The sequence below is a fragment of the Oncorhynchus gorbuscha genome, linkage group LG24 (genome assembly GCF_021184085.1).
Source record: "Oncorhynchus gorbuscha isolate QuinsamMale2020 ecotype Even-year linkage group LG24, OgorEven_v1.0, whole genome shotgun sequence".
Classification (NCBI taxonomy): domain Eukaryota; kingdom Metazoa; phylum Chordata; class Actinopteri; order Salmoniformes; family Salmonidae; genus Oncorhynchus; species Oncorhynchus gorbuscha.
Window position 1 is genome coordinate 16162666 of NC_060196.1, and position 20659 is coordinate 16183324.

A 20659-nucleotide genomic window follows, 5' to 3' on the forward strand; every position below is an offset into this window, starting at 1 on the left:
AGGTGTCCTGGATGGCAGGTAGTTTGCCCCCGTGATGCGTTGGGCAGACCGCACCACCCTCTGGGGAGCCCTGTGGTTGTGGGCTGTGCAGTTGCCGTACCAGGCGGTGATGCAGTCTGACAGGATGCTCTCAATTGTGCACCTGTAACAGTTTTAGGTGCCAAGCCAAATTTCTTCAGCATCCTGGGGTTGAAGAGGTGCTATTGCACCTTCTTCACCACACTGTCTGTGTGGGTGGACCATTTCAGTTTGTTTGTGACATGTGCTCAGAGGAACTTGAAGCTCTCCAGCTTCTCCACTGTGGTCAATGTGGATAGGGGGGTGGTCCCTCCGTTGTTTCCTGAAGTCCACGATCATCTCCATTGTTTTGTTCACCTTGAGTGAGAGATTATTTTCCTAGCACTACACATGCAGAGCCCTCACCTCCTCCCTGTAGGCTATCTCGTCATTGTTGGTAATCAAGCCTAGTACTGTTGTGTCGTCTACAGACTTGATGATTGAGTTGGAGGCATGCGTGGCCACACAGTCACGGGTGAACAGGGAGTACAGGAGGGGGCTAAGCACGCACCCTTGTGGGGCCCCAGTGTTGGGGATCAGCAAAGTGGAGGTGTTGTTTCCTGCCTTCACCACCTGGGGGCAGCCCATCAGGAAGTCCAGGACCCAGTTGCACAGGGCAGGGTTCAGACCCAGTGCCTCGAGCTTAATGATGAGCTTGGAGGGTTCTATGGTGTTGAATGCTGAGCTATAGTCAATGAACAGCATTCTTACATAGGTATTCCTCTGTCAAGATGGGTTAGGGCAGTGTGATTGCGTCATCTGTGGACCTATTGGGGCGGTAAGCAAATTGAAGTGGGTCTAAGGTGACAGGTAAGGTGGAGATGATATGATCCTTGACTAGTCTCTCAAATCACTTCACGATGACAGAGGTGACAGAAGTTGTTTAGTTCAGGTACCTTTTCTTTCTTGGGTACAGGAACAATGGTGGCCATCTTGAAGCTGACTGGTGATTATTTAGTTAAAAAACTAAATATGCCGCTCTGCATCCCTGCTAAAATCTGGGTAAAAGATTGAAAGGAATGTAATTCTTATTCAGTACATTTTAGTAATTGTTTGCTTTTCTAAATTCTACCAACCGTGCCAGCAGGCATGCCAGCTTAGTTAGACAAACTAGCTACTCTAACTAGCTACTCTAAATGAGAACTTGTTCTCAACTGGCCTACCTGGTTAAATAAAGGTGAAAATGAATAGCCTGAAATGGCTTCTTGTAGCTAGTTGGGAGATAGCTTCCCAATCTGGGCGAGCTAAAGCCAACTTCAGAAAATTAGCATTACAGAGACACAACAACTAAACATTCACACACAAAAAATACCAGGATGTACACATGGCCCTGTGTTCCCTATGAGCATGACTCCTCGACAGACAGACAGACAGACAGACAGACAGACAGACAGACAGACAGACAGACAGACAGACAGACAGACAGACAGACAGACAGACACCTCACTTCCATACTCAAGGACTCCTAAGTCCTCTTGCACTAGCTGCTGATTTTTATAGTGCATTAGCTTGTGACTTTGTGGCTGTTGTCTACCCGTTTATACAGGCGCTTAAAAAAAAGAGAGAGAATCTCATTGATACATTTATTACTGATTGGTTTGTTGATCAAATCAAATTTGATTGGTTGAATTAAAGTGAGGAGCCCATTATAGATGACATGACATCATTATTACTAGTACATGCAGTTGCAGTGACTGGGCCTACTTTGACATGCTTTAAAAAAGGATGTTCTAAAAATAAAAAATACAAGTATTTGTTTGTAGTATTTTTCTCTATATGCATGCATTCATCTCAAATCCTAGTTCTCCCGGGAATTATCGTGTTTTAATGTCCTGTGTTCACAGGAATGAAGGCTCCTTGGGAATCACACAGGTAGGGGATGTCTTTCATCCTCTAGATTTCGGTGGGCAGAAATCTCTATTCGAGCTCGAACAGCCTTATTTTCTCTCATTCGCTCTCCCAGTGCGCCCTCTCGTTCTATTGCAAGCCTACTGTATTTATGCTGCAGAGTGGGGCGTGTGACGTCAACGAATGCTGGAGCGGCTCCTTCGCTCGAGCGAGAAATGGGGAGAAAATTGCAAGGTGAGAAGCGCTTTTTACCCTACATAATGTTTTGGAGGGATGGCAGTGCTAAGTGTTTGTGTGTATGTATCAGTTGACACCACGTTCGAGAGAATGGCTGAAAATAACGCATATTAGATTAGAGCTAGCAGGCAGCACACAAGTGATGGTCTGTGCACTGTAGAAAATGGTAGGCAAGAAAATCAGGGCATGCTGCTAGTGCTACGCTACTACCCGCGCCGGACACGTTGTCCTCCGTATCGACACGACTGCATTGATATTTGTCAATGTTACGCTATGTAATGAAACGTGTTGTTTTTCTTCTGGTTATTTAAAATGATGAATGATAGGCTACAGTCAAGCTGCATGTTCCTGCTGCGGTATGCTACCTATGCCACTTGTCTTTGGGTCTTCACACCCAAACGAAGACTGATAACGTTCAGTCAGTGCGATTGTTGCAATCAATATGTATAGCCGTTCATTGCACGTGCGTAATTGTCACTTAATCAATCAGTTGTCATTCGAACGTTCGGAATCCATTATGTCACCGGCCTAATTCGCTTCTCATAGGCTACGTGACGGTTAGTGACAATCTGGCCCATGCCAATCATAACATGATACAATCTATTCGGGTGGAATCATTATTCAACGGATAACGTGTAATGTAGCCAATTTTTGGAAGTTTTTAAGTACAGAAACACTTATTCCAGTATATCCATGTTTTTGTTCTCCAGAGAAATTACATTTGGGCATAATGTCCTAAGATCAAAGCAATATGATTAGGGCCTATCTGATAATACCTCATATCATTTACTTTAAATATGTATTTATATTTTGAAAGATCCCACTACTCAGCTATGAGCCTCATAGTAATTCCAGCTGTCCCTCTAAATACACTTGAGCTCAAGGCGAAGGTCCCGAAGGAAATTATGAGTTGGCATTATGCACTGCTTCTGCTTGGCCATTTAGAGAACTTCCCAGATCTGGCCCCACAGCTCTTGAAGCCACAGCAGCACTTTGCCTAAAGTGACAGACAGGCTACTTGAGTGTGGGAAATACTGACTTGCTGTTTGTGTGTGACTGGCTGACTACTGTGGGAAATACTGACTTGCTGTTGCTGTGTCCATGCTGCTCTGTCAGGCATCAGATGGGACTAAAGTCAAGTCATTCAAGCTTTAATTAAAGTAATTTTGAAACTTTTCCCGTTGAAAAGGGATATCCCAAGTATAAATACAGTAAAGTACACACACTAAAAGCATCGCTGCTCAGCACCCCTACTTCCCTCGGCCATGCTTTAGTGTGTGTACTTTACAGTATTTATTAGATATATATATATTATTTTACAAAAGTAGTGCACTGGTGCTTCACTAGACCTGTATGAGCAGACCGACATTACTTTTAGACCTAAACACAAGATGAAATTGCATGAACATGGACACAAACAAATACACAAGCGCACACTTGCATGCACAGACCCAACCCCACCAAACCCACTGCTCATTTTATTTTCAGAGGAAACACTGCGCACACACTTTTAGTCATTTGAGATACATTTGCATGTCCGCTGCTCGTGAAGAAAGGTATCGTTTCCTCTCGTTTTAAAAGGTAAAGACAGTCGGCCCACCACAACGTCTGTCTGTACTAGAATAAGCTGAGCGTTCAGGCTTACTATCACAGGTGATTTTCACTTCCCTGTCAATTACCACTGCTATTAAGTTAGCCAATATGAGGATAATGTAGGTCACATGACAGCTTTCAGTAACTTATTTACACTGAACAAAAATATAAACGCAACATGCAGCAATTTCAAAGATTTTACTGGGTTACACTTCATATAAGGCAGTGGTCGCCAGCTGGTCGATTGCGATCGATTGGTTGATCTTCAAGGCATTCCTAGTTGATTGACAAACATCTCTGTAGAAGAGCCAATGATAAAGGCTTGCACTGCCTTATCTTTGTTTGCGTTGCAGTGTTGGCGGTAGGTGCCTTAGTGTTTCCATTCTGAACCATTTCTGTTTGAAAAGACTAACTCCGCCTACCCGGGAGGACCCGGGAGATCTTAGACGAAATCAAGTGCGCCTACTGGCTAGCCAATCGGCTAGCTCAACCACTGTGTCGACAGAGCTTCCCCGGCCACAGCAAAGTTTGATACAAACCCCTGACCACAGAGACTGTCAAAGAACACAGCGAAGAGCTGCTATTTTTATGGGCGAGTTCATCATTAAGTTTTTATTTAGCACTGTCAACACTGTTTTTTGAATTCAACGCGATTACAAAACATAACATTTGTTTCTCCGTTCTTCCACACGCACTGCTGCAACGAATGAGTAGCCAAGTGTATTGTTAGCCTTGTATTTTTATTATTATTAGCAGCTTGTCATGGCCACTTTAATATAGAGGAATATTTAACTTTCTCTGGTCATAGGAATAACATGAATTTGTGTGTAATTCGAGTTTAGCCATTCGGTGGGAGACTGTCCTGTCTCTCCCTCCCTCTGCTGAGACAAATGCTGTGTTCAAAACAACTTGGAAATTGGCATCTTGAACACACCGAAGTTGGGAGGTCAACTGGGAACTCGAAACGAGATCCGACTGGGAAAACTCTTTTGAACTTGGAATTCCAAGTCGGAAACTCTGGCATCTTTCTAGAGCTCTGACTTTCTGACCTGATGATCAGACTTCATGATTTTGACTATAATTTTTTTTGAGTTCCCAGTTGTCTTGAAAGCACCATGGCCATTAGATGCAGGTCCAGTAAAAAAGAAGCAAATTATTTGAATTTATGGTCCGGTCCGCAGTGCCTCACAAGTGATACACCAACTGATCTAGTTTGTTATGAAAGCTTGAGTTTTGAAAGCTGATATGGTCTGAGAAGAACAATATTACCAGGCATATAACCAATATGCTGTGATAATGTATTAGGCTTACTGCCCAAACATCATTCCTACAAAACTGTTTTTATTAGATTGTTACAAGTCATATTTAAATAAATCTGAGCGGAAGATCTCTGCTTGTTTTTTTTTTGACTGCGAAAGTGATCTTGACTCAAAAGGTTGGTGACCACTGGTATAAGGAATCAGTCAATTGAAAGAGGCCCTAATCAAATGTTATTTGTCATATGCACCGAATACAACAGGTGTAGCCCTTACAGTGAAATGCTAATCTATAGATTTCACATGACTGTTGGCCACAGATAACCAGTCAGTATCTGGTGTGACCCCCATTTTGCCTCATGCAGGCGACACATCTCCTTCGCATAGCGCTGATCAGGCTGTTGATTGTGGAATGTGGTCCCTCTCGTCTTCAATGGCCGTGCGAAGTTGCTGGTTATTGGCGGGAACAGGAAACACGCTGTCAAATGTACGTCCCATTTAGTTTCTTTCTCCTCTTCTTCAAATAGAAATTCATGGGACATTTTTGTTCAATTTCCACACAGTGACCCAGGGTGGAAGACATTCCCAAAGCGATTCAAGAAAATCTCCTTGACAATGGTGACCGATGACCACGATCTCTGTCAACTAATGCTTTCTTTTAACCACTAGTTACCTTGGAGGAATTCTGCATATTCAGTGAAATGTAATTCTCATGCAGAATGTTTTCGGTCTGTCGCCCAGACAGTTGGGTGTTATGTATTCCTGTGTGTGCGTGCGTCATTGACAGTGGATCATCCCATAGTCATTTTCCTTGTGTAGGTGTTAAGTACTCTCTACAGTGACAGTGGAGCGTCCCAATCCCATAGTAATTTTCCTCATGTAAACATACAACATCACCTCTGGCAAAACAACATTGATCATACTCCTACTGTCCCATAGCGCCACTTCACTATCTGACTGCCACTATGGGACGGTAACGAGAGATTGTTTTGTTTACATTTGAGACCTCAGTTGTTGACTGCCTCTGCTCTCCCCACAATTTTGAACGGAGATTCGATACAGCACCACTTATACACACCGTTTATTAGGTACACCCATCAAGTACTGGGTCAGACCCCACCCCCCCCTCCCCTTTGCCTCCAGAACGGCCGTAATTCTTCGGGTCATGAAAACGTTGCCCAATTAGTATCAAGGGACCTAATGTGTGCCAGGAAAACATTCCCTGCAGAATTAAACCACCAGCCTGTACCGTTGAAACCAGGCAGGCTGGGGCCATGGACTGATGCTGCTTACGCCAAATCCTGACTCTGTCATCAGCATGACACGTATATTTCTGTTTCCAATAATAGTGAATCGGATCAATCAGACCTTTTACCGTTGTGTGAATAAAGGCCACCCCCAGTCAGAAGGGGAAAATCACCTACGTCCCAAATGGCTCCCTATGTAGTGCACTTTATTGGGAAAAGGGTGCCAGTTGGGACACCACCATCAGCCCAGCATTTCATTGCCTGCTTTTCTGACACTTGCCTTTTCACTTCATCCCCTGCCAAGAGCTGCCCCTTCACCAAGAGCTGCCCCTTCACCAATCTACCAGTTCCCTCCTTAATCAAAGTAACTCTATCTTCCCACCTTAAGTGAGTGGTCTAGTTTGGGTGAGTGTGAGATCTGTAGTGGTGGAGAAGAATCCCAATGGGGCAGCAGATATTGTCCCTAAAGTGCAAACTCCGCCCATCTGGCACTCCAGGGAGGCTCAAATACTATTTGATCGCACGGTCTGAATCAATTTAAATATTACATCCCATCCTCGATGGATATTTGCACAGAACTAGTTGGTGTCCCTTCGTCTCCCTGAACATCGGTTAAACATATGGATTGTGGACACACATCAATACATGTTGCTTTGCCACCTCAAATCAATGGCCTCCTATACAATATTTCTACATTGTTTAAAAATCTCACTGACTGGATGGAAATGCAGTGATGTCAATAATTTGGAATGTTAAGGAATACAATTGTTGTATAATCAAAACCATTTGTTACAGACCCAGGCTCAGAAGGCTTATATCTCATGCCTGCGTTTAATAATAAAATTGACTTTGGTCGCTACCAATTGGCTGAACTATAACTACTTGAAAATAAAGTTGAATATCCCGCTCCTAAAACTACTTTGACACTCATGACGATTCTTATTTTACATTTCTGTTATTGTCCATAGTTGTTGGAATATTTTTTTTTTAACGTGACCATACGATTATTGTCCTAGCCTTAGTCCCAGTTAGGGTTGCACATTTTGGGGAATATTCACAGGTGGAAACTTTCCGTGGGAATTAACGGGAATATATGCGCATTCATATTAATACAGTTTTTAGATGTTTTGTAGATGATATATTTACCATATATTATGGACACAGAAACATAAGTAGACATAATTGCAAATGACTAAATCCTTTCAATAGAAAAGATAAATAAATCATTAATTACAAATTGAACTCTAAATAATTGAATTGACTCTTCACATGGGATGATTTCACTGAACAACAAAAGGGAATATTGAATGATCCATCGCATCTCCCAAAAATGTTTTCAACATAGATCTGTAAAATGATCATCTAGAAACTAAAGCTTTGGTTGTCTTCCTCTCATGCTTCCATGTCTTCTCCCTGGACCTCCTCAATGTCCACCCCTTGAACATCAGACTGAGGCCTCATCTTCTCGGTCACTGTCCAACCTTGTTGAGGATGGTTCGTTGTCAGGCTCAAAAAGCCTCAAATTAGCCCGGATGGCCACCAATTTTTCAACCCTTGTATTGGTCAGCCTGTTTTGATGTGTGTTCCCAAACAAGGACCAGTTGCGCTCTGAGGTGGCCGATGTTGGTGGGATTTGGAGGATGATGGAGGCAACAGGGGAAAGAGCCTCCGATCCACAAAGTCCATTCCACCAGGTGGCTGATGAGATATGTTGGCACGACTGCCATATTGCATCTCCATCCCAAAGCCCTTGCTTGCAAGTGTACTTCACCAGACTGCCAAGAACCTTGCCCTCATCTAGGCCAAGGTGGTGAGACATGGTAGTGATGACACCATAGGCCATGTTGATCTCTGCACAAGACAGGATGCTCTTGCCAGCATATTTGGGATCCAACATGTACGCTGCGGTGTGTATGGGCTTCAGGCAGAAGTCTTCATGCATTATTTAGAACTACAGTTTCCTCTGCTTGGCGCATCAGTGGAGTGGGCAGGGCAGTACGGCTTTGTTCTTACATCTGCAAGCAGAGTCTGAACATCAGACAGGATGGCATTGTCTCCATCAATCTGTGCAATGGCTACTGCTATAGGTTTCAGGCTGCTTACCACTCTCTCCCAAAATACATCATCCAGGAGGATCCTCTTGATGGGGCTGTCCATATCAGCAGACTGTTATATGGCCATTTCTTGGAGAGACTCCTTCCCCTCCAGGAGACTGTCAAACTTGATGGCAATACCACACCAATGGCTGTTGCTGCTATAACTTGATGATCCTTCACATATCTAACCATTTCCTTGGCTTTCTTGTAGAGTGTATCTGTTGTTTTCAGTGCCATGATGTCCTTGAGGAGCACATTCAATGCATGAGCAGCACAGCCAATGGGTGTGATGTGAGGGTAGGACTCCTCCACTTTAGACCAAGCAGCCTTCATGTTCGCAGCATTGTCTGCCACCAGTGCAAATACCGTCTGTGTTCCAAGGTCATTGACTGCCTTCAGCTCATCTGCAATGTAGAGACCGGTGTGTCTGTGCTCTTGTAGAATTCTGGTTGAGGGGTGGACACTACGCTGACAGACACAGCAAACCTTCTTGCCACAGCTCGCATTGATGTTCCATCCTGGATGAGCTGCACTACCTGAGCCACTTGTGTGGGTTGTAGACTCCGTTTCATGCTACCACTAGAGTGAAAGCACCTCCAGCATTCAAAAGTGACCAAAACATCAGCCAGGAAGCATAGGAACTGAGAAGTGGTCTGTGGTCCCCACCTGCAGAACCACTCCTTTATTGGGGGTGTCTTGCTAATTGCCTATAATTTCCACCTGTTGTCTATTCCATTTGCACAACAGCGTGTGAAATTTATTGTCAATCAGTGTTGCTTCCTAAGTGGACAGTTTGATTTCACAGAAGTGTGATTGACTTGGAGTTACATTGTGTTGTTTAAGTGTTCCCTTTATTTTTTTGAGCAGTGTATGTTCACCTCACCCAGTATTGTAATCAAAACTTACCAGAAAGCATGTTGTCCTTGGCTCAGACAGTTTAGTAGTGTGGGCTCAATAGCATCTCATTAGTGTGCAAGATCTTGAGAATCATCTGTACATGTGATGGAAGAATGCATTGTTCATGTGATGGAAGAATGCACTGTGCATGCAGAGGGTTGCAATGCTATTGAATTGTGGATAGTTTAACCAAAATATGCCACAAGACCTAGAATTGCCTTATGTTAACCCACAAAAAAGGTTCACTGTTATAAGCTATTTTTTAATGATTTTTAAGCAAAATTCCCATAATTCCAGGGCTTAACTTCCCTTGGAAAATGTCCTGAAAAACTTTGGGAAATTTCCTGGAAAGTTTCTGACCATTTGCAACCCTAGTCACAGTACAGTAGCAGTGTCTCCTCAGTCCTCAACAGCTGCATCCACAGTGTAGCTACTCTTAAAAATTCCCACCTTTTTTTTTCTTGTCTTATTTTCCTTCACACAGTAGCTGTGACCCAATATTAATATCCTGATCTCCTGTCCTTCATAACCACTTACATGAAAGGAGTTAACAGGTTTCCACTTCCCACCATGGCTTTCACCTATCAACTGTCACGAAGGAAAGGTAGAACATGGTGTGACACAGTCCAGTCCATTTTGAATAGAGTGGGCATCCCCGAAGAGGACTTCGACATTCTGTTCAATTGGTTGGCTATGGGATTTGGCTCTCTGCTGTCAGGTTCGTAGCCCTTGGCTGTGTGCTTGGCCTGTCTTGGAAGGAACCCGTGGCTTCCTCAGGACTAACACTTTGACACGCTCATGCTAAAGCCTAGCCAGCATTGGGGGTTTAAGTCAACACAGTGTTAAAGGTAAGGCAAATGTTAGGGTAGCTAAAATCTGGTAACCTTTCCCGAAATCCTGGTTGGAGGAATCTGTATTTCCTGTTTATTCCCTTGTGATTTGTGTAATCTGCTAACTGATTTCTTGAATACCTGGGAATTTTGGGGAAGTTGCTGGAACTTTACAATCATAGCAGAAGCCCTTATACAGTAAGGAGATATGGCAATCTGTGGAGCCAATGGGAACACAGTAAAACACAGGCGCATGTTAGTTATTGTCATAACGTTCCCCAATATGTTTAATTACATGCCTGTATAAAATTGATATTTAATTCCTCTCACTCGTAAAACTGTCTAGTTCACATCTTCAGAATAAAAACTTTGAACAGTCTGAACAACGCTGACTAAGAGTAGGCAGATGCTTGTGTTGCACCTTGCAGAGTCTTTGCACCGCTAAATGCCACAACACCACCTCCGCGTGAAGCACCACAGAGGTAGAAGACTCTGTGCCGGTTATTAGCCAGCCACACCCTGCCTTGCTTCTCTATTCTCTCCACACCTCCAGGCAAAACATTTACTTTATCATAGATCAGATTGAGGACGTGATGCACCTCTCTCCAACTGTACAGTGCTTACCGATAATGGGATGCAATTCGGCACTGATTTCAGTGCTTCTGTTTTCAGCAAATCTCTGATTTGGATGATTAGGTATCTATTGTGGGCCAGCAGTATGGATTGTTTAATTAAAAGGCACTGGACGTCGTTTTAAGAGCCAATTGGTGTCGTTTTAAGAGCCAATTGGTGATGGGCACATGATGGGTCGTCTCCCTCGGATTCCCTCTGGGCCTAATTAAAGGTCAGCTTCTCTGCATCCACCCAGTGAGATGATACTGATGGAACAGGAAAGCTCATTGTGTTAATAGCTCAAGGAGGTCAATCAGTTGGTCTGTGGGTCTGTTTTAGAGGTTGATCGATTTATGATTTTTCAACATCGATACCGATTATTGGAGGACCAAAAAAGCCGATACCGATTTTTAAATTGGCCGATATGTATGTATGTATGTATGTATGTATGTATGTATGTATGTATGTATGTATGTATGTATGTATGTATGTATGTATGTATGTATGTATCCATATGTATGTATGTATGTATGTATGTATGTGTATATATATATGTATATATGTATGTATATGTATGTGTATGTGTGTATATATATGTATATATATATGTATGTATATATGTATGTATGTATGTATGTATGTGTATATATATGTATGTGTATATATATGTATGTGTGTGTGTATATATGTATGTATGTGTGTGTGTATGTATGTATATGTGTATGTATATGTATGTATGTATATATATATATGTGTGTATCTTTAATGAATACCTAGGATAGGATAAAGTAATCCTTATACCCCCCCCCTTAAAATATTTAGATGCACTATTGTAAAGTGGTTGTTCCACTGGATGTCATATATGTGAATGTATAATTTGTAAGTCGCTCTGGATAAGAGCGTCTGCTAAATGACTTAAATGTCTTAAATGTATACATATATATATATATGTGTGTGTGTGTGTATTTGTAATAATGACAATTACAACAATACTGAATGAACACTTATTTTTAACTTAATATAATGCATCAATAAAATCCATTTAGCCTCAAATAAATAATGAAACATGTTCAATTTGGTTTAAATAATGCAAAAACAAAGTGTTGGAGAATAAAGTAAAAGTGCAATATGTGCCATGTAAGAAAGCTAACGTTTAAGTTCCTTGCTCAGAACATGAGAACATATGAAAGCTGGTGGTTCCTTTTTAAAATGAGTCTTCAATATTCCCAGGTAAGAAGTTTTAGGTTGTAGTTATTATAGGACTATTTCTCTCTATACCATTTGTATTTCATATACCTTTGACTATTGGATGTTTTTATAGGCACTTTAGTATTGCCAGTGTAACAGTATAGCTTCCTTCCCTCTCCTCGATCCTCCCTGGGCTCGAACCAGGAACACAACGACAACCGCCACCCTCGAAGCAGCGTTACCCATGCAGAGCAAGGGGAACAACTACTCCAAGTCTCAGAGCGAGTGACGTTTGAAACGCTATTAGCGTGCACCCTGCTAACTAGCTAGCCATTTCACATCACATCGTTACACCAGCCTAATCTCGGGAGTTGACAGGCTTGAAGTCATAAACAGCAGAGCTGCTGACAAAACTCACGAAAGTGCTGTTTGAATGAATGCTTATGAGCCTGCATATGAGTCAGACTGCTCTATCAAATCATAGACTTAATTATAACATATTAACACACAGAAATGCGAGCCGGTCGTCATTAATATGGTCGTATCCGGAAACTATCATCTCGAAAACAAGACGTTTATTCTTTCAGTGAAATACGGAACCGTTCCGTATTTTATCTAACGGGTGGCATCCATCAGTCTAAATATTCCTGTTACATTGCACAACCTTCAATGTTATGTCATAATTACGTAAAATTCTGGCTAATTAGTTCGCAATGAGCCAGGCGGCCCAAACTGTTGCAGATACCCTGACTCTGCGTGCAATGAACGCAAGAGAAGTGACACAATTTCACCTGGTTAATATTGCCTGCTAACCTGGATTCCTTTTAGCTAAATATGCAGGTTTTAAAAATATATACTTCTGTGTATTGATTTTAGGAAAGGCATTGGTGTTTATGGTTAGGTACACGTTGGAGCAACACCATTCCTTTTTCGCGAATGCGCACTGCATCGATTATATGCAATGCAGGACACGCTAGATAAACTAGTAATATCATCAACCATGTGTAGTTATAACTAGGGATTATGATTGATTGTTTTTTATAAGATAAGTTTAATGCTAGCTAGCAACTTAACTTGGCTTCTTACTGCATTCGCGTAACAGGCGGGCTCCTTGTGAGGCAGGTGGTTAGAGCGTTGGACTAGTTAACCGTAAGGTTGCAAGATTGAATCCCTAAGCTGACAAGGTAAAAATCTGTTCTGCCCCTGAACAAGGCAGTTAACCCACCGTTCCTAGGCCGTCATTGAAAATAAGAATGTGTTCTTAACTGACTTGCCTAGTTAAATAAAGGTGTAAAAAAATAGGCAAAACCGGCGTCCAAAATGACCGATTTCCGATTGTTATGAAAACTTGAAATCGGCCCTAATTAATCGGTCATCCTCTAATCTGTTTTTCTTAAAGGGGGGTGCTACTATTTTTGAGTGCCCTTGTCATTACTAAATCAAATCAAATGTTATTTGTCACATACACATGGTTAGCAGATGTTAATGCGAGTGTAGTGAAATGCTTGTGCTTCTAGTTCCGACAATGCAGTGATAACCAACAAGTAATCTAACTAACAATTCCAAAACTACTGTCTTATACACAGTGTAAGGGGATAAGGAATATGTACATAAGGATATATGAATGAGTGATGGTACAGAGCAGCATAGGCAAGATACAGTAGATGGTATCGAGTACAGTATATACATATGAGATGAGTATGTAAACAAAGTGGCATAGTTAAAGTGGCTAGTGATACATGTATTACATAAGGATGCAGTAGATGATATAGAGTACAGTATATATGTATACATATGAGATGAATAATGTAGGGTATGTAAACATTATATTAGGTAGCATTGTTTAAAGTGGCTAGTGATATATTTTACATTTCCCATCAATTCCCATTATTAAAGTGGCTGGAGTTGAGTCAGTGTGTTGGCAGCAGCCACTCAATGTTAGTGGTGGCTGTAACAGTCTGATGGCCTTGAGATAGAAGCTGTTTTTCAGTCTCTCGGCCCCAGCTTTGATGCACCTGTACTGACTTCGCCTTCTGGATGATAGCGGGGTGAACAGGCAGTGGCTCGGGTGGTTGTTGTCCTTGATGATCTTTACGGCCTTCCTGTAACATCGGGTGGTGTAGGTGTCCTGGAGGGCAGGTAGTTTGCCCCCGGTGATGCATTGTGCAGACCTCACTACCCTCTGGAGAGCCTTACGATTGTGGGTGGAGCAGTTGCCGTACCAGGCGGTGATACAGCCTGCCAGGATGCTCTCGATTGTGCATCTGTAGAAGTTTGAGTGCTTTTGGTGACAAGCTGAATTTCTTCAGCCTCCTGAGGTTGAAGAGGCACTGCTGTGCCTTCTTCACAATGCTGTCTGTGTGAGTGGACCAATTCAGTTTGTCTGTGATGTGTATGCCGAGGAACTTAAAACTTACTACCCTCTCCACTACTGTTCCATCGATGTGGATAGGGGGGTGTTCCCTCTGCTGTTTCTTGAAGTCCACAATCATCTCCTTAGTTTTGTTGACGTTGAGTGTGAGGTTATTTTCCTGACACCACACTCCGAGGGCCCTCACCTCCTCCCTGTAGGCCGTCTCGTCGTTGTTGGTAATCAAGCCTACCACTGTTGTGTCGTCTGCAAACTTGATGATTGAGTTGGAGGCGTGCGTGGCCACGCAGTCGTGGGTGAACAGGGAGTACAGGATAGGGCTCAGAACGCACCCTTGTGGGGCCCCAGTGCTCACCACCTGGGGGCGGCCCGTCAGGAAGTCCAGTACCCAGTTGCACAGGGCGGGGTCGAGACCCAGGGTCTCGCGCTTGATGACAAGCTTGGAGGGTACTATGGTGTTGAATGCCGAGCTGTAGTCGATGAACAGTATTCTCACATAGGTATTCCTCTTGTCCAGATGGGTTAGGGTAGTGTGCAGTGTGGTTGAGATTGCATCGTCTGTGGACCTATTTGGGCGGTAAGCAAATTGGAGTGGCACACTGTGTAGAAACCTATTCCCTACTATCTTAGATTCAGCCCTACAACAGAAAGATTACTCAAAACACTACATTTTTCTCTGCTTGGCCAGTCAATGCAGACTTGCAGTCAAGGCAGGAAGGCTAAAGCAATCATGCATACTATAATAGCATAATTAGTATAATCTAATTCAAAGCAAAAATGCTAAACTTCCTTAACCCTCACTGGGAAGGATACACCCTCTTTCCTAGGACGCTGGCTATAAACAAATCACCCGCACTTGATGATAGTGACACCAGCAGTCTCCTCTTCTTCCCTCCCTCTTAATATAAGTCAGAGGTGTTATTCACAGTGGCTGATGCCCTCCTGGCCTGTCTACTGCTGCAGTCTCTTGTTACCTCCATGTCACTTGTTTCCTCTACCGTGTGTGTGTGTGTGTGTCCCGACACTCACAGCTCAACCCCTCGGCTCTCTGTGCCCGCTTGCCCTCACTCGTTTTTGTTTCACTTCCGCTCTGCTGCCACCACCTTGTCTTGATCTACTCTTTCTCTCCCTGCAACATTTCACTGATGAGTCATTTCAACTTCCTGTTGGTATGCCACAGATCCTTTCATCACAGCAGAAGGGGATTCTGGAGTCAGCTGGAATCCCCGGAGACTTCCATTTTTAGACCCTCTAGATTCTGCAGAGCCACAGGCAAACATTATTTCAATGTTCTTCTCAGCCTTGATTTCCCCCCCCCCTTTTGCCCACAGAACAGCCTCAATTCGTCGGGGGGCATGGACTCTACAAGGTGTTGAAAGCGTTCGACAGGGATGCTGGCCCATGTTGACTCCAGTGCATTCCGCAGTTGTCAAGTTGGCTGGATGTCTTTGGTGGACCATTCTTGAAACACAGGAAACTGTTGAGTGTGAAACCCAGCAGCGTTTGCAGTTCTTGACACACTCAAACGGATGCGCCTGGCACCTACTATCATACCCCACTCAGAGGCACGCTGTAATGAATGTAACCAAGAAGCTTAATCTTGCAAGCTAGCCACATGAGCTAGCAAGTTAGCAAACCAAATGCATAGCTGGAGCCCTGAGCTGAAGGGAATTTATTTTGAAACTTATAAGATACTGTATTTAGCTGGCAAACATTTAGTAGTGAATTAGTAACTTGACCACACCTCTAGAGCTGGACAACATTGGATCGTCATGACACGCTTCCGTGTGCTTTTTGAGCCAGTCATAGTATGTTTGTTTTACAATCGGCTGCTTTGGGGAACAGCTTCAAAATGAAAAAACACAACAGGCGAAATTATGAACAATCTGCTTTATAAAATTAACCGAGCTATTGCACAAGTTGACTACTAAGTATTTAATATTGACAGTATTAAAAAAATCATACCGTGGGTATTTCAAAATACCCTGGTATACCGCCCAAGCCGACTGCACTACTATATAGGGAGTCATTTGGGCCGAAGCCAATCTGAATGTTAATCTTGCCAAACCTTGGCTGAAACCATTTGAATTGAAATAACGGTGTTGCTCTATTTCACCGGGATTTATGGCATATTGACTTGGCATGAGTCCTGTCTCATTTCCATTTCGCTTCCTTCTCGTCTGGAAGCCTGAATAGAAACGGACGCCAATAAAGAGGTTTTGTGAGATCGTTAAAGTTTGCCTGCCAGCCAGGGAAGGCTCTTTTAAATGTTATCTCAGTTTTAAAGGTCACCTTCATTGTTTTAAAGTCTAGACTTGAAGAGCTGAGGTTAGTCACAATAGGGTCATGCAGGGAAACGACTGAATGTCGTCTGTCAAAACAAAACCATTTCAATGCTGTGTAGACATGAGGATAAGTGATGAAATAAAATACAGTAACATCTGATACAGTAAATATCATAGCTCAACACTGTACTGCCTTGTACAAGTCTAACCCCTGCAGGCTTGCATGATTCTGAGAACACAGTGGAAGCCCCAGGTGCCTGCTGCTGTGAAGAGACAGGATTATGTGCATGTGTGGAAGGGAGGAACCCCTCCCTCACAGACATGCAGTAGTTTGGGCTGTGACGGTCTTGGTATTTGAGGTTAAGGTAATTGGCCAGGCCAACCATGGGGGTAGGGGTGTGTGTGTGTGTGTGTGTGTGTGTGTGTAGCAGTTCTGTTTGTATACTTGTTTACATGGAGATGCTTATTTGAAACCAGCCATTACACTTCGTTATTATCTTGGTATTTCAGTATTATTCAGGTTATTACTTACAAATAGTAATCAACGAATGAAGAAATGCCAGGTTGGAGAAGATCTGTCATTTTCGCATTGTCACATTAATGGAGTCAAACTTAAGATCTATGCCTACCTTGTCGGTTAGCTTTTCTGCATATAATTGTTTTTAATACAGATCCTATTTGACACAAAACCTTTCAAATTAAGTCCGATGGGGTTTCTCCCACTTTTACCAAAATATTTCATAACGTCACAATCCCTGTTAATGCGGTCAGTCGATGGTAGTTTCATTAACATGTATTTTCTTCAAAGAGAAAGCCGTAATGAAATAAATAATTTATTCTAAGCTACTGAGGGGCCCTTTACAAGATTAAATTATGACCGGAGCATTTTGATTCTTATTAAAGAGATGGAGTTCACCCAGGCTACTTTAGGAAACTCACACGCACGCCCCGGTAAAAGCACCAGTCAATCACAGCCAACCGCGTATGTCAGACACAAGCAAATATTTCTCCTTTCCTTAAAACGTATTAAACGTAGGCCTACTTGTGGCTGGAAGGTAATGAATTGACAAGGAAAGTATGAAGGGGACAGCTATTCTATAGTATGAAGATTTAATTTGACAATCATTAAAATAGAAACAAATATATCGCGCAACATGTCCATAGACTATTTATTAGCAACGTTGATTTTCAAGAGGAAGAGTGTTGGTAAGATTTTTCAAACACTGTGAGGAACTATTCTAATTTGTGAGGTGAAGAAAAAAGCACTGAGAAGCCCAGTTGGGCACTTTACTACATTTGCGAGAAGCAAACTCCTATGCGTGTTCAGGCATGTGCGCCCGGTCAAGGTTAACATGACGGAGAAACCAGACACGTGCTCATTGCTCACATGGAGCGCGTAAATGATGGTATGAAATAAACCAAAACTTGTTTCTCAGTGTAGCAAGTTGTGTGTAGCAAGTTGTGTGTAGCAAGTTGTGTGTAGCAAGTTGTGTGTAGCAAGTTTTGAACTCTGCAAATAACTTTTCAACTCCGAGAATGAAACGGTCAAATTAACATAAATATAACCAAATGACGGGGATTAATGGTAAGTTCCCTGTTTACAAACTGCAGTCGACCACATGGCATTCATAAAAGTGCATTGCGGCCTAACGCTGTATAGCCTAGGCTAGTATACTACTTTGCGGGGATTGGAGGGCAGGCAGCACAGTCTATAAATTCTATATAAAACTATACCATGCCAGATATTGGCAAAACAATTGCTTATAATTAGGGTCGAGAAGGGTCAAACTTTCCAGTTCAAGTTTTTTTTGTGGGATACACAAGGCAATTCTAGGTCTTGTGGACTATTTTGGTTAAACTGTCCCGAATTCAATGGCATTGCAACCCTCTGCATGCATAGTGCATTCTTCCATTACATGCACAGTGCATTCTTCCATCACATGTACAATTGATTCTCAAGATCTTGCACACTAATGAGATGCTATTGAGCCCACACTACTGAACTGTCTGAGCCAAGGACTACATGCTTTCTGGTAAATGTTGATTACAATACTGGGTGGGATGAATATACACTGCTCAAAAAATAAAGGAAACACTTAAACAACACAATGTAACTCCAAGTCAATCACACTTCTGTGAAATCAAACTGTCCACTTAGGAAGCCACACTGATTGACAATACATTTTACATGCTGTTGTGCAAATGGAATAGACAACAGGTGGAAATTATAGGCAATTAGCAAGACGCCCCCAATAAAGGAGTGGTTCTGCAGGTGATAACCACAGACCACTTCTCAGTTCCTATGTTTCCTGGCTGATGTTTTGGTCACTTTTGAATGCTGGCGGTGCTTTCACTAGTGGTAACATGAGACGGAGTCTTACAACCCACACAAGTGGCTCAGGTTGTGCAGCACATCCAGGATGGCACATCAATGCGAGCTTGTGGCAAGAAGGTTTGCTGTGTCTGTCAGCGTAGTGTCCAGAGTATGGAGGCGCTACCAGGAGACAGGCCAGTACATTGGGAGACATGGAGGAGGCCATAGGAGGGTAACATCCCAGCAGCAGGACCGCTACCTCCTCCTTTGTGCAAGAAGGACCAGGAGGAGCACTGCCAAAATGACCTCCAGCAGGCCACAAATGTGCATGTGTCTGCTCAAACGGTCAGAAACAGACTCCATGAGGGTGGTATGAGGGCCCGGCGTCCACAGGTGGGGGTTGTGCTTACAGCCCAACACCGTGCAGGACGTTTGGCATTTGCCAGAGAATACAAAGATTGGCAAATTCGCCACTGGCGCCCTGTGCTCTTCACAGATGAAAGCAGGTTCACACTGAGCACATGTGACAGACGTGACAGTCTGGAGATGCCGTGGAGAACGTTCTGCTGCCTGCGACATCCCCCAGCATGACCGGTTTGGTGGTGGGCATTTCTTTGGGGGACCGCACAGCCCTCCATGTTCTCGCCAGAGATAGCCTGACTGCCATTAGGTACCGAGATGAGCTCCTCAGACCCCTTGTGAGACCATATGCTGGTGCGGTTGGCCCTGGGTTCCTCCTAATGCAAGACAATGCTAGACCTCATGTGGCTGGAGTGTCAGCAGTTCCCGAAAGAGGAAGGCATTGATGCTATGGACTGGCCCGCCCGTTTCCCAGACCTGAATCCAATTGAGCACATCTGGGACATCATGTCTCGCTCAATCCACCAACGCCACGTTGCACCACAGACTGCCCAGGAGTTGGCGGATGCTTTAGTCCATGTCTGGGAGGAGATCCCTCAGGAGACCATCCGCCACCTCACCAGAAGCATGCCCAGGCATTGTAGGGAGGTCATACAGGCACGTGGAGGCCACACACACTACTGAGCCTCATTTTGACTTGTTTAAGGACATTACATCAAAGTTGGATCAGCCTCTTGTGTGGTTTTCCACTTTTAATTTTGAGTGTGACTCCAAATCCAGACCTCCATGGGTTGATAAATTTGATTTCCATTGATATTTTTTTGTGTGATTTTGTTGTCAGAACATTCAACTATGTAAAGAAAAAAGTATTTAATAAGAATATTTCATTCATTCAGATCTTTTAGTGTTCCCTTTATTTTTTGGAGCAGTGTATTTTATGACATGCATTTTTATTGTTAACCAGTAAGTAGTAGCCTACAGCAAAGTGTGTTTACATAATTTCTAATTAGTTAATTTCTGCTCGGTAGTTTTTGCTACCATGTGGGTTTTAGCTTGCTTGAGCCTGCTGAGTGTTAATTCACCTGTTTCCATACATGTTTTATTTAAAAAATGTATCTTACCAAGGAGTTGTTTAATCTAACTGCTTACATGCTGACAGGACACGTCGCGTGCGCAAGCGTTGCAAAAAAACATTTATAAATCCACGTTATTCATTTATTACGCCAATGAGTGACGCCAAGGGCTAAAATAGAACTCCTTTCTATTTCTGACGCAGAAACGCTGAAAGTCCTGCCTCTCCCATCGCCTCTTTGGTTTATAGAAGCAGGTACCCATGTGCCATCTCCTCATTGGTTATACCCACATGCGTAATTGAAAGACTGTTTTGCCGGTCATCGTGGTAATTCCATGAAAGTGTAGATGCGATCACCATATAAGTTCAAAGATGAAAAAGCCTGGAAGGAGGAGA

The 20659-nt window shown here is 43.0% G+C and overlaps 1 protein-coding gene across 1 annotated transcript in view; it reads left to right on the forward strand.

Annotated features, from left to right (window-relative positions):
* The first annotated feature begins 2036 nt into the window (after positions 1-2036).
* LOC124012026 (F-box only protein 41-like) overlaps positions 2037-20659 on the forward strand; it is a 91057-nt gene continuing 72434 nt past the window's right edge. Inside the window, exon 1 of the mRNA XM_046325372.1 lies at positions 2037-2139. The gene's annotated coding sequence lies outside the window, so the exon portion shown is untranslated. The remainder of the gene's footprint in view (positions 2140-20659) is intronic.